The sequence below is a fragment of the Lissotriton helveticus genome, chromosome 3_1 (genome assembly GCF_964261635.1).
Source record: "Lissotriton helveticus chromosome 3_1, aLisHel1.1, whole genome shotgun sequence".
Classification (NCBI taxonomy): domain Eukaryota; kingdom Metazoa; phylum Chordata; class Amphibia; order Caudata; family Salamandridae; genus Lissotriton; species Lissotriton helveticus.
The window spans coordinates 1,717,304,459-1,717,317,306 of NC_136061.1; the positions used below are offsets into that span (position 1 = coordinate 1,717,304,459).

The 12,848-nt window shown below is 43.8% G+C and overlaps 1 long non-coding RNA gene across 3 annotated transcripts in view; it reads right to left on the bottom strand.

Annotated features, from left to right (window-relative positions):
• Positions 1-834: 834 nt before the first annotated feature.
• LOC144825107 (uncharacterized) overlaps positions 835-12,848 on the bottom strand; it is a 572,034-nt gene continuing 560,020 nt past the window's right edge. For all 3 annotated transcript variants that reach the window (XR_013609272.1, XR_013609274.1, XR_013609273.1), the window contains one exon: positions 835-1,051. This is a non-coding gene — a long non-coding RNA (uncharacterized LOC144825107). The remainder of the gene's footprint in view (positions 1,052-12,848) is intronic.

Sequence of the window (12,848 nt, forward strand, 5' to 3'; positions counted from 1 at the left end):
TACAGAATTATCACTAACAACTCTACCATTAATGTTCCTTCAAAACTATGTTATACATTCATATGTATACATACCAGAGATAGATTAGCCCATTCCTATACTTCTTTAATGCAACTTGAGACAACTTGAAACAATGATATTTGCACCTTCAAATACAAATATAGATTGATAAATGCTTGGGTTCAATGATAGCGTCAGATTTCAACTGGTTATTATGTTAGTAAAACCATGTTAACCAACATTATACAACTTAACTTCTCTTACCTTGCTTATATTTTCTTAAGCAGTAAATTTGGGGTCTGTAAAAGGTTAGAAGACAAGAAAAAACAAGGCAACCTACTATGCCTACGATTCCTTATACATTTAGAACCTTAGTAAAAGTTACAATAATTGGTACTTGACAGTGCAGTTATAATTCACCGCAAATTATTCACAAAACACCTTCTAAAAAGTTCTGGTACCTAAAACTTTCAATTATGCTTTCAAGTCTTGAATACGTTTTGTTCAAAAGTATTATTTCCAACGTTTTTCTCCTTAAAGCTTTTCAAAGTGATGTAAAGTTGCAATTATGTTCATTGCTCTTGGAATTGAATTTGCCAAGGTTTGTTTAATCGAGCTCAATCATGAAATGTTCTTACTTTCTCAAAGGTCCCCTGAAGAGGAACTACGCCGAAGCCAGGATCTCCGTGGGACAAGGTCCGGTCTTTTAAATATACCGTCAGGAAACAGGAAGTTGAAGCGATGTTGAAAAGCCGAGGACTGAGAAATTTCCTAGTTCACACAAAGGAAAGTTTCAATTCTATTAAGGACGCGGAAGCGAGGATTTTGCTTGTCCTTTCTCCATTTTATTGGACAGCACGTTAGAAGTAAAAAGAAAAACATGAACCATGAACTACCCTAACCAACATGGCAGCGGTAGTCATGGTAAAACAGTAACCAATCATAGTCCACAGTAACAGCATAAAGGAATCCCACGTCGGTAGTCCTTCCTCTTTCGATGCTGCCGGTGGAAAGAAGTCCTCTACCCTCTAGTCCGTTTTCTGATCGGAACCTAGGGAAGAGAAAATATAATAATATCTCGTCCAGAACAATGTTGATAAAAATCTAAAACATTGCAATGGAAACAATCAAAGATAAATGCAGTAATACAAGATATATCCAGTAAAAAATACATCAATCAAATGTACACATCAATACATATGAAAAAAATATTACTTCCCTCGTATGAAGAAACCATTACTGGAATCCATAGGTCAGGGAGGGAAGGCTAGATAAAGCCAGGGTGGGAAAATCCTCGCCTCCGTGTCCTTAATAGAATTGAAACTTTCCTTTGTGTGAACTAGGAAATTTCTCATTCTATGTCAGGAAGCGGAGGCGAGGATTTTGCTTGTTTAAAGCCTACTCACCACCAAAGAGGTTGCCTCACGTATTGGTTTAAAATAAAACTTTTTAAAAGTTGAATCTGAAGACCAATCCGCTGCATTCATAATATCTTCCAATCTGCCCCCAACTTGGACAGCCTTGGAAGCCATAGCGCCTCTAGTGGAGTGAGCGCCGAAGTTTGTAATGTTAATACCAGCCTCAAACATAATCCACCTGATCCATCTGGCAATGGTGGGAGAAGAAACCGCTTTGAAAGGTTTCTTTATCGCAATTAGCAATTGTCTTTCGCCCGGGGGGCGGAGTTCTAAAGTGACATCCTCATAAGTTTTGAGGCAACGAACAACACAAAGTTTAGGTGAATCCGGAAAAGCCGGGTAAGATACTGACCTGGCATTACACTTAGTTCTTCTAGAGACGGTAAAAGTAACACCTTCAGGGGTAAAGACTCTGGCAGAAATATCAAGGGCGTGGACATCGGAAGCCCGTTTGCAAGAAATGAGACATAGGAGAATAGCCAATTTAGCCGAAAGTTCCTTGCGTGAAAGGTATTCGTTATCCTGTCAGGATAGAAGAAATCGTAAAACTACATTCACGTCCCAAAGACCAGAATAACGCGGTTCCGGTGGACGTGACAGGCGAATACCCTTGAGGAGTTTGCAAAGCCAAGGATGCTCTCCGACAAGAGAACCATCCACAAGGGCATGACCCGCGGAAATTGCTGATCTGAAAGAATTGATGGTACAGTAAGCAAGTTTGTCGTTAAAAAGTTGAGCAAGGAAGTTAATTACTTCTGTCACAGATAAGCCCACGGGATCCAAGTGTTTTGCCACACACCAACAAACCCATCTGTTCCAGGCAGATCGATATCGTTTAGTGGTACTAGGGGCCCAGGCTCTCTGAATGAGGAGTTCAGCGTCTTTCGAAAGTGAGTCGTTAGACCAACGTCTCCTGAAATCCTCCAGGCCAATAGACGTAGATGGCCTTGGAGAACCAGAGGATGTGGATGACCCAAAGGATCCGTCAGAATGAGGTCGGATACTGGCAGCCGAATAGGTCTGTCCCAAGATAATTCCAGAAGGGACGGGAACCAGCATTGAGCCTTCCATATAGGAGTGATCAAGATTAGAGAGGCTCGTAGTCTGCGGACCTGGGCTGCTACCCTTTGAATGAACAGGAACGGGGGAAATGCGTAAGCTGGAAACCGGGACCAATCCTGCAGGAAGGCATCTACTGCTTCCGCACCCGGGTCCGGCTTCCAGCTGTAGAACCGGGGAAGTTGGGCGTTCCACCTGGACGCAAACAAGTCCATCTGAGGAAGACCCCAAAAATCCGAGATCATCTGAAAGACAGAAGGATCCAGCTTCCAATCGCTGACGTCCCGAAAGTTCCTGGACTGCCAGCCTGCCACAGAGTTCATCTCGCCGGGAAGATACTCCGCCATGACTGAAATCTGGCGTAGAAGAAAATAGTTTCAGAAATCCTTCGCGAGATCCGCCAGGACTTTGGAGTGGGTGCCGCCCAGGCGATTGATATACCTGACCGCAGTCGTGTTGTCCATCCGAAGAAGGACACAACAAGAGACTTTGTTCATTGTAAACGAGTGAATGGCGAACGAACCCGCAAGGAGTTCCAAGCAATTGATGTGAAGATGAAGTTCCTTCTCCGTCCATCTGCCACCCACCGAGAGGGAGCCGCACCGGGCTCCCCATCCCTGGCGGCTGGCATCCGACTCGATCACAAGATCTGGACGGGAGCCGAAGATCGCCTTCCCGTTCCATGCATCCATGTGATCCAACCACCATAGGAGTTCCGATCAGGCTTCCATGGATAAAGAAATGAGTTCCGAGTATGTGAGACCTTTGCGGAGATGAAACGCTTTTAGTCTCTGGAGAGCCCTGTAATGAAGCGGGCCTGGAAAAATGGCCTGGATCGATGAAGACAGTAAGCCCACTATCCTGGCCAAGAGACGGAGAGAAATCCGGTCCCGACTAAGGACCTTGCGAATTTCCTTCTTGATCTTGGTAATCTTTTGAGAAGGGAGATGTAATGTCGCATCCGTAGTTCTTATCAGAAAACCCAGGAAAGTAATTTCCTGCTGAGGGATTAACTCCGACTTCTGGGCATTGATGATGAACCCCAGAGATTGAAGAGTAGTTATGGTCACCTGAAAATGATGGAGAAGAAGATCCTTGGATTGATTCATCAAAAGAATGTCGTCCAAGTAAATGCTCAGACGAAATCCCATGGTGCCTAGATGTTCCACCACGGGTCGAAGGAGTTTGGTAAAACACCAAGGTGCTGAGGAAAGACCAAAGGGGAGAGTAGGAAATTCGTAGATCTGATCTCTCCATAGAAACTGGAGGAATCGGCAATGAGGAGGGTAAATCGGAACTGAAAGATATGCATCCTTCAGGTCCAAACGTACCAACCAATCGTTCTGAAGAAGGAGGTCTCTCAAAAGATGGGTACCCTCCATCTTGAAATGTCTGTAAATGACCCATTCGTTGAATGAACGAAGATTGATGACTGGTCTGAACCCTTTGTCTTTTTTCTCGACCAGAAAGATGTTGCTGAGAAAGCCATTTGGATGAAGAGAAGAAGGAGTGATGGCGCCTTTTTGCAGCATAGCTCGAACTTCTAAATCTATAAGCTCCTGGTCTGGGAGAGAAAAAACCAATGGACGAGGACGTGAGAGTTGAACGGGGGAACCGTAAAACTCTATGTGAAAACCTTGAACAGTTTCTAGAACCCAAGGGTCTGATGTGAGATCCAACCAGGCCTGAAGAATTAAAGCAATCCTTCCCCCCAGACGTACCGGAGAAATGATGGAAAAACTCACCGTTGAATCCTTTGGCGTTGAACTGATTGCCTCCACGTCCTCTGCCCTGGCCTCTGCCTCCACGGGAAGGATAGAAGGAACCTTGACGTCCATCATTCCATCCATTGTTCCTTTTGAACTGACCTCTATTGGGGCCTTGCTGGAACTGGCGGCCGGAAGAGCGACCCCTGCCTCTGCCGGCCCCGCCAAAAACCTTCTTAGGAAACATTTTCTTCATTGAAGCTTGTGCTTTATCCAAGGCTGAAAAAGTAGCCACAAACTTCCCAAGTTCTTTCACGAAAGGGTCACCAAACAAGGTACCTTGCTCTACCGAACCTGCCTCCGAAGAAGATAACTCACCAAGCTTGGGATACATTTTTAGTAAAAGAGACCTGCGACGCTCCGCAGAGAGAGCACAGTTGGCATTGCCAAGGAGACAAATAGCCCTCTGTGCCCAACTCGCTACGTCCTCAACTGGGAGTGGAATACCCGATTCCTTGGAACGCTGGGCAAGTTCAATAATTTTTGTAAGGGGACCGACAACGTCTAACAACTTGTCCTGACCGACTTTCCAGGACCTGTCAATTCCTTTCTTAGGGTCCTTAACATACTTAGCGAAAAAAGTGCATAACTTCGGGTCTATTTCAGGAGTGGCTGCGGAAGAGAAGGGCGAAGACATTCAGAACGTAAACGCAGTCTCACATCCTGAGAGAGCGGTTGCCTAAGTTTAGCAGCCACGTAGTCAGCCGTTGATTTCTCGGGAACCCACTCTGAAGAACGGGGTCTGTAAATAGAGTTAGGGTCAAACATGTCTGGGGAAACTAGGTCACCCTCACCATAATCCGAGACATTAGATTTAGGGCGCCAAGACCTACTAATGTCAGACATATCTTCAGAAGATGCATCGTCATCGTCATCACCGTAGTCATCCTCGTCATCTACTCCCTCTTGGGGAAACCCTTCCTCCGGGGCAAGGTCCTGGGTGGAAGTACCACCAATATCCCCGGGTGAGTCGTCCCCCCGGAAGGGTGCGCTTCTTAGCGTGCGCGCACTCTTATGAAAGACTTCTGCAAGTCTGCTGAAGCCTTCCAGGTGCCCCGCGTCACGCTTCTTGGCCGTGCGTGAAGGTACAGCAAGCACCCCACTGGGCCCAGCCCCACTGTCTCCAAAAACACCTGAAACAGTTTTAAAAACATGGGCAGACAGTTTATTAACGCTATCCTGTAGAGGTGCCAGCGCCTGGGCAATAGCCGAAGATAGGAGTCTGTCCACCTCTACAGGAGGGCGCAATAAGGGCTGTTGAGGCTGCTCAGAATCCACAGCTACACCATCTTGTTCTTGACGAGTCTGCATTTGCGCAGAAGACTGGGCACCCATACAATTAAAAACGCCCCAAACTAATTAAAAGGGGTGTTCCCCAACACAGGTACCCACAGGCAATACCAGATACTGTGGACATTTTTTTGCCAATAAAGTGACTGACATGTTATGAATGTAAATATTTATAAATACACAAGAAAAAAACCAGTCACTTAAATAATCTTGCCACAATACAGTAGCGTCAGTGTGGGGAACGAGGCACGATTAAAATTAAGCGAAGCGCCTTGCCTCGGCGCGTGTTCACCATCAGCGCGGAGATGCGCTGAGGAGAAAAGCCGGTCAGCGTCGAAGAAGACGCCACAGACCGCGCATGCGCGCAACAGAGATGCTCGGGCCAAAAGCCTACCGCGTCTTCACGAAGAAACAAACAGCCTACAAAGCAGGACAACAGTCGCAATGTAAAATTATGACGAAATATGTTGTCAACAATGAATAAAACGCACTGCCACGCCACAAGAATAAGCTGAGGAGAAAAACTGGACTTATCTTGACGCGGCAGCAATGGAGAAAGAGGAAGGACTACCGACGTGGGATTCCTTTATGCTGTTACTGTGGACTATGATTGGTTACTGTATTACCATGACTACCGCTGCCATGTTGGTTAGGGTAGTTCATAGTTGATGTTTTTCTTTTTACTTCTAACGTGCTGTCCAATAAGATGGAGAAAGGACAAGCAAAATCCTCGCCTCCGCTTCCTGACATAGAATCAGGAATCAGGAATGCCGGTGAAAAGCTTTTCTGCAGCTCCGTAAACGACGAGGGATGGAAAGGAATCAGGAGCAGAAATCAGGTAAGCGGAGCGGGAGGGAAAGGAGAGAGAAGGACTGAAGGGCAGGAACTCCGCAGACTGGAACACTTGTGGAAGACGCAGCAATCTTGAAGCGAAGCGTCTTCTGCGAGTTAGGCAGGGGTTTTTATAGCTTTTTAGGACACACATGTGAAAACGTGAAACGTGCTGTGTAACTTCAGTTAGGACAAGGCTCCACGTGTTCCAAAGCATGAATATTCATAAGCGCTTACGTTAGCTTGGAGCGTGATAGCTTGGAACAGTCAACAGGAACAAACAAGCATTGCTAACCGTATTCAGTACAAGAACAAACAAGCATTGCTAATTGCAAATAAGCATTCATTGAAATACTTCGTCCTGAAAATGAGCATGAAATCATGAAATCAACCCAATTACATGTTTCTGATCCTGAACCCTATTTAATCCTAACACATTATGCTTGAAAATGAATAGAAATATTCAATTTTTTTCTGATGTGCAGTCAAAGCTTGCCTTTTTTTACATTTGAGGGCGTTTTTGTAAAGAATGGATGGAAAAGGGCCTCTGAGAATGTATTAACTGCTTCCTGGAGCTGGATCAAGTATGCTTATCTCTGTTTTAGATTTGTTGACCAAAATAGCACACAAAGAGGGACATCATTTGCTATTAAGGGTTGTTCACCACAATATTAAGTAGTGAGGGATTAATTTTACTGATAGGAGGCAACAGTATAACGATGGCAGGACGTTTGCAGTAGTCAGTTACAACACGTTTTGTGATTTAAATGTTAGGAAACAGTGATTTTCTTGACTATCTCCTGTTTGAAAGCCATTATGCATCCGGAGGAGCTGTAAAATCTACACATACAACCCCTTCTTACATGCTCCCGTTTCTGTAGCTTTATAAAAATGGGTGCCTTAGGTAGGTTTTCCTGACCACTGAGCAACAATGGGATTGAAAACTGAAGGCAAACTACTTATCAAATCTCAATGACAAATCATGTAACCACAATGTTCTACAAATTGATGCAGTTTTGACCTTTTCTTCTCCAAAGTGATATTACCACAGCGTAGTCCAATTATGACACAAGATGTATTCATGCATGTAATGGTATTTAAATAGTGCAGACCTATATGTTGTACTGAGTAGAAGTGTGAAGACACAGTGTGATAAAGAAGGATGAGCGTTAGAGAGGATGAGGTGCTAGTGTTCCTTGAAGATATCAATTTGTTTATGACAAGAATAAGGGTACAAGCAGTTCTAAAGTTGATGGGGGAGTTGAACTAGTTCCTGAGGGTGTTGCTTGAGAAGATATGAACTCATATTTTTCATTTAGCATTTCTCAGTTTCTGGTGTTGCAACGTTTGGGTTCTACTGCTGCATTGTCTGCAGAAGACAGCTGGCTTCTGCCGAGGTTTGCATGGGTGATGTGTCTGAGGGAATTGCAGGTTATGCAGCTGGTGTTGATTGTTTGCAGGTCTATGGGGGAGCTAATTAATTTCCTTTAGTGTTGAGATTATGCGTTCAAATTTCCTCCTGCCTATGATGAGGCAAGCAGCAGCATCTAGGAATCCATTTAAGGGAGCCTCGGTAGAGGAGGAAGGCTGTGACTTGGGTTCATCCAGATGGGCATGGATTAGTGCTTACACTGTTGAACTGAAGTCAGTTTCGGGTAGGGATGGTTTAACCTTTCTTCTCCAGAGTGAGATCTGATACAGTGCTGTCTTAGTTTTCTTGACAATGGTCTGAGGCCAATAATGCCTCTCGGAGATTTTGTTTTAGAAGTTGACTCAGGGTTATGCGATCAAGGTTCATAAAAACTATGTATGGGTTTACAGTGAAATATGGGTTAAATGAGTAGAGGAGCAAAGGAACCAGACTAAAGGTCATGGGGACAGCATGTATTATTTCCTCAGTATAAAACATAAATTATCTCTTCTTATTAGTGAATTCAGGTCACCTAGGATTCACCGTGGAAGGTTTGCCTCGCAATCTGCTCCCATAGGAGCTAAAATGTTGATGGTAGGAGGGCAGAGAAAGAAAAGCCTTCTGCTAGGATGATCTGATTGTCTATAATATTATTGCATAAACAGTTATCCTTGGTGTCGCGTGGGGCTTTTTAAATGCTGCATGAAAAAAGGATTAGTCTGCTAAAACCCCTGATATTCGCCCCACTGGGAACTAAAATGCACAGGATGGGCAGTGGCCACATCTGATGGCCATTTCTCCGTAAATAATTTTTTATATCAAAGGGAATTAGAGGTCACCTGTGTTGTCACGGTTGTGGGAAATAACCCCAAACCAGTCCATCACGATTGCCTAAATGAAGGTGGTGAATAGAGGCCAAAGAGGGATAAGAAATGATGCATTTCCTCATAATCCACTTCCGATTTCTCATAAAAATTATCCCTGCTGCACCACAAGCATTTCAGACCTTCCCCCCCACATTGACCCCAGTTGAACTGAAAACCAGGTATTTGGTAGAGGCCAGCAGAGTCATGCCTTGTGCTGGGATATCTGGTTACATTTTTTTATTCCTACAAAAATCATCAAATTGTTTAGGCACTTAGTGGACCGGGTCAGAGGATAATACCCTACATATTCTTCAACCGGGTAAAGCCTTGTGCTTTGATGCCTACTCCTTACTTTGTTTATATTCCTACAACTTACAACATTGTTTCCTGGCATCTAGGGGGAATTTCAAGTCTCCCAAGTGGTCACGTCTGGGATAACAGCCTGATATGCTGCCATATGGGAGCTTTCATATGAGAGGGCTAATGCAAATGGTAAGCAGAGACCAGAGCAAGCATCCTATTCCATTTCTCAAAAAATATCCCTCATGTCTATGGGCCTCTTTATGTCCTCGAAAATAGAATGAATGTGTATGTAATATCATTTAAACAAAATAGAATCCACTCAGAAGGTGGTAGTGATCCCTAAAGTGATGGGGAGCACACAGTGTTGTTTGAATACCCCTCACACACCAAAAGGCCCCTTGGGGTCATGCTTCATCACCGGGGCCTTCGCATCCCTCTACGGGACGCGGCGTGCTGCGACTCACGAATACGTAGGAGCACTGATAGTGAACTATGTGTGTATATATATATAATATAGCAACGGTTACTGCACGACCTCGTAGACTGCCATCCCCTCAATGTCGGAGCCGCGTTGAGGGGATGGCAGTCTACTAGGTCGTGCAGTAACCGTTGCTATATTGAGCAGTGAGGAAGGAACCCTCAATACCAAGCTAAGGCTCATGAGGTCAGATAACCTTGGTTCATAAGTTCTATATCTTCAACGCCAATTGGGCGCAACAGAACTTATACATACGATAACACCTATAGGTACATTTCACCTAGTTTTTTTGTAGAATACACTTTTACATTTCAATCCCATGTGAGTAAGGTGAGGATAGTCGTGTATATCCTCGTCCTGAAGAAGGAGTCGCTGGACTCCGAAACATGTTGACGCACTTTTTGAGGTTGGTATACCCTAATACGTATAACTGACAACCTCGTCTTACACCCCTTTTACCAATACCAGCCGAGGACATAATAAATATATTTTTTCCTACGAGCCAGGTATTTTTTAACCTTCACTTTCTCACCTCACAACTCACTCCCTCTCACACACACACACACACACATAGTTCACTATCAGTGCTCCTACGTATTCGTGAGTCGCAGCACGCCGCGTCCCGTAGAGGGATGCGAAGGCCCCGATGATGAAGCATGACACCAAGGGGCCTTTTGGTGTGTGAGGGGTATTCAAACAACACTGTGTGCTCCCCATCACTTTAGGGATCACTACCACCTTCTGAGTGGATTCTATTAAGTTTAAATGAATTGATAGGGGAGACTGAAGCCACCTCTTCCTCTCCCTCCCTCCTTTGGTTGTATTTATGTGTATGTAATATCAACATTCAAGTCTGGGAGCTAAAATGCAGATAAGTGAGTAGGAGCCAGTTCGAGCCATACCTTTTGTGAGCATACCCAGCCCCCCCACACAGTGTCTATTTTCTTAGTTGGCAAAAATGCTCAATAGAATATGTTGGACATTTCAGTTCCCTTTTAGAGTCTAGTTTGAGTGGAGTAACATAAACAATCAGCCCCCCTAAGGGAGCAGAAATATAGATGGCTAGTAGAGGCTAGAGAAAACTACACCTTGTGCCAAGATGACTAGATCCTCACTCTGTGTCTGTGTGATCACTTGACAAAATTGACACCTGACATCTAAAGACTACCTAAGGGCTGCATAACGAGGGATTAGAATCCCCACTATACCAATCCAAGAGACTTAAAATGCAGGTGGTTGGTAGAGGCCTGAAACAGATGCAGATAGTGCCCGGATACCAGCTTTCTGCTCTGTTCAATTTTATTTGCATAAAACGTGTTGCATAGCATTTCTGATTTCCCAAAGGGGCATATAGGGGGCGTTAACATGACCTGGAATGCTGATGATGTGTACAAAAAGGTGAGAGGATGCATAGTCCCCCCACTGATTTCCATCCATTTCCTCAAACAAATCTGGAGTTCATGGGGCATGTAATGCCTTCTACGGTAGCAGCTCAGGGGATAAAATTCCATGGCCCATGTTAATACCCCGAAGAAGTTGGTCTGCAGATCGTGGGTGAGGCCAGGGAGAGGCACGTCTTCTATCAGAATACTTGGCCATGCAATCCATTTTTATTTTTATGATTCGCAAAATAATTATCCCTGGAGTCCAGTGGAAATTTCAGGTCCCTCAAATTAGTGTCCATGGCAGCTGACATGCAGGTGGTTGGTCGAGGCCAGAAACAGACACACCTTGTGCTGCTAGACTGCCTGTAATCAGATGCAGAAGAAGAAGACATGATCTGGGGACTGTTGCTTTGGCAGAAGATCTTACTGGGCATGACAAGTAAACAAATCCGCATTGACCTGCAGGAACTGACTGGCGGTTAAAATTATAAGTGTTTCGTGTTTAAGGAAACTTATGCTGACACTGCTTTTTGAGCCCTGGATTCTTGCAGTGCCTACTGCTGCATTCCTATTTTGTCCCAAAAGTCTTTCTGATTAGGTTCATGAGCTCCCCTTGTGTTTTTCCTTTTGTTGTACTTCTAAATCATTCTCCAGTTTCCTGTTTCCCACAGCAGCTTACTCATCCGGATTTTTAGAGCCTCTACCTCGTACTCTGGAGTCCCAGCTGTCAGTACAGGTTCCCACAAAAAGAGCCTTCGTAACTTGGAATACATGTAGCACTGGTGCCTCAGTACATACTATATTGAAAGTCATAAAAGGGCCCACAAATCGAAGTGCAAACTTGGGATAGAAGCAAGGAAGGGTTAAATTCATGGAGGATAATCAAACTGAATCATTGACCCCTTCTTGGCCAAATATATACCCCAGAAACTTGATGGTTTTCTTAAAAAATTGACATTTTTCTTTGTGGAGTGTGACACCATAATCCTGTAGGCTTTGGCGAGTAGCTCGGAGTCGTTGATGATGTTCTTCAAGTGCAGCAGAATGTCATCACTGACATTAAGTACTCCTTGGGAAGAATGGAGCAGTAAAGGTGTACAAACTGTTGATACACATTCAGAAAGGCCATCTGTCTCCCATCATCCGCAACCAACAGTCTGGTCAATTTGAAAGGACCTCAGGATTACTCTGGAGAAACCCTGGGATTCACATTGCTGTCTGGCAGGTGTCCTCAACCTTCATCTTATGTGCCATAGTTAAGACACCAGTAACTCGCCACAATGTGAAGTGCTTCAAAACTGTTATTGAAGAAGAGCACATAAAATGCAGCTGGTTCAAAGGGTCCAGAGACATATAACAGCCAAAACAGTTTTAACCATGACAATCATAATTCCACAATGGAAGACCTAACAAACCAATAGACTTATACAAAATACTTACATCATATAAAGCATAACAGAGAAGAAATATTATCTTAACATGCCACACATCTTTCCCTTTATTTTTTCATGCATTATATATGTATATATATTTTTTTTTCAATAAAGAAGCGTGAATTATAAACAGAAGTGAAACATTGTTTAACAGATTTAGTTGTTCACAAAAATAATATCAAGAAAATAATGGCAATGCACTATAGCAATAAGTTAGTCTGCATATCTTATAGGCACTCTGATAATCCTAACACTCTTTCTTAATATAGAGCTCTCTGAGATTCTCACAGCACATTACAGAATTGTCCATTTGACACAGGCACCGCATTGCTTCTCATGTCCGTCAGCCTAACAGGATCTTAAAACTTGGAAAATCCTGTTATTTGCAGAAGTGGATCTTTGATTCATAACATATCGCCTACTTCAACTCTAGACTTTCTGACAAATTTGACTTTCATTTTTTGCATCTCTATGACAGCGCAAAACACTGTGTTTATCTCTCAATAGTTTTGCATTCTCACAAGCCCCAGATATATCATAACATTGACCCATCATTTCAACTTTCCCAAAAGAATATATGACGTTACATTGCGCTGTTTACACTGTGA